General features: G+C 55.2%; 1 protein-coding gene across 1 annotated transcript in view; it reads right to left on the minus strand.

The window, feature by feature from the left end:
• Positions 1-2061, minus strand: part of ARRDC5 (arrestin domain containing 5) — a 36795-nt gene that overhangs the window by 630 nt on the left and 34104 nt on the right. The gene's annotated exons all lie outside the window — the stretch shown is intronic.

The raw sequence follows: 2061 nt of genomic DNA on the forward strand, positions 1-2061 counted from the left end.
GAAGAGGGAGAGAGGGAGAGAGGGGGAGAAAGAGGGTGAGGGAGATGGAGAGGGAGAGAGGGAGAGAAGGGGAGAGGGGGAGAGAGAGGGAGAGGGAGAAGGGGAGAAGGAGAGAGAGAGGGAGAAGGGGAGAGGGAGAGGGAGAAGGAGAGAGGGAGAGGGAGAGAGGGAGACGGAGAGGGGGAGAGGGAGAAAGAGAAACATCGATCAGTTGCCTCCAGTATATGCCATGACCAGGAATCCAACCTGAGACCATTTAGCACACAGGACATGGCTCCAAACAACTGAGCCACACCGGCCAGGGCTGCACAGAATCTTTAAAGAGACACAGCTAACTGTTCAAGGTGGCCACCTTTCAGGGAGGAAGATCGGGTAGCTGCAGCAGGCTTCTGGCTTTTGAGCCAGGTAGATAATATTACTTTAAAAAAAATTAAGCTTAAAAGTAAATAAGTAAAAGAAGCTATTAGAAAGACCACGCCTGGCCCCACTGCAAGTCAGACTCGGGGGGTGTGAAGGGCGAGGGAGGCTCCCAGAGGAGTCTCATCACACATTTGCAGGTGAGATGTGAGCACAGATGTGCTTCGTCTTCCTGGCCAGGTGAGAGGAGATGGATAGAATATCCTCACCTAGATTCCAGGAGCCTCCGCTCTGCCCACACTGCTGTGCTAATGTGCTGGGCAAGGAGCTTCCTCTCCGCTGGCCTCAGGCCTCTCACTCGTAAAATGGGGCTAACGGTAGTGCCCGCCTTAAAGGCTGGTCCCACAGGCCATTCTGGAGTGAGCCTCTTGAGAAGCCCTGACCTTGACTCTGAGTTTCCTTCTAGAGGAAAGAAGCCCAGAAGTGTTTCACCATCCCCAAGTGCAACCTGATGTTTGTGTGTTCTTTTTAAAAAAATGTATTTTTATTGATTTCAGAGAGGAAGGGAGAGGGAGAGAGATAGAAACATCAATAATGAGAATCATTAGTCGGCTGTCTCCTGCATGCCCCACACTGGGGATTGAGCCCGCAACCCGGGCATATGCCCTGATCGGGAATCCAAGTGTGACCTCCTGGTTTATAGGTTGATGCTCAACCACTGAGCCAAGCCAGCTGGGCCAACCTGATGTTTTGAGAGCGCCAGTTCTGGAGTCTGAACCCGGTTTGCTTTTTAAAAAGTTTTATTGATTTTGAGAGAGAGAGAGAGATATGGGGGAGGGAGCAGAGAGACAGAAAGAGAAACATCGATTTGTTGTTCCACTGACTTATCCATTGGTTGGCTGATTCTTGTATGTGCCCTGCAACACTGGCGTATCAGGATGACGCTCTAACCAACCGAGCCAGGGCAAAACCGGGTTCTAACCCCAGCTTTGCTCCTCTCTAGCAGTGGGGGCTTGGAAAGGCAGCACCCCTCCTTGGGGCCTCGCTGACCACATCTATACCGATTAGCTTAGATACCCATTCCTAGCTCAGGGTCCCCGCAGGTTGGAGGAGATGCTGCACCTGTGGTGCTTAACCTGACACATAGTAGGTGCTCAATAAGCAGACCCATGTCACACCACTCTGGCTGAGGCGTACACGGGGAAAGCAGTCGGCAATGAGATTCCTGCTCGTGACTTGGTCCCAACTTGTCACAAAAGCTCCTCACCCAACTGAGGAGACACTTGTCCCTGTTGATCGTCGCCTGAGTCCCCCCCACCTTCCCCGGAGCTCGCCAGGCAGCTTAGAGGTCCTCCTCCCACCCCCTGGAACCGGTTTCACCCAGGAGACCACTGCAGATGTCAGCACCCCACTGAGGTCCTGGGGGGGGGGCGGTGTCTATCTACAACCCGCCTGCAGCGGCCGGGACTGCGTGGAGTCGCACAGCCGTGCAGTGGCGGCCAGGATCGCTCAGATCCAACTTCCAAAGTTCCCAGACACCGAGGTCCCAGGCCCGGCCTGTCATCTCGGTCCCGACAGAGGTCCCAAGGCCTCAGGTAAGGGGTAGGCCTTCCCTCCCCGGCCCGGCCCCCGCCCCTGGTGCAATCCGCTGGCCGCACCCCCCGGGGGAAGGGGCGGGGCTTGTCACTGTCCTCAAGGGTCAGA

Source organism: Myotis brandtii, unplaced genomic scaffold (assembly GCF_000412655.1).
Source record: "Myotis brandtii unplaced genomic scaffold, ASM41265v1 scaffold827, whole genome shotgun sequence".
Lineage (NCBI taxonomy): Eukaryota > Metazoa > Chordata > Mammalia > Chiroptera > Vespertilionidae > Myotis > Myotis brandtii.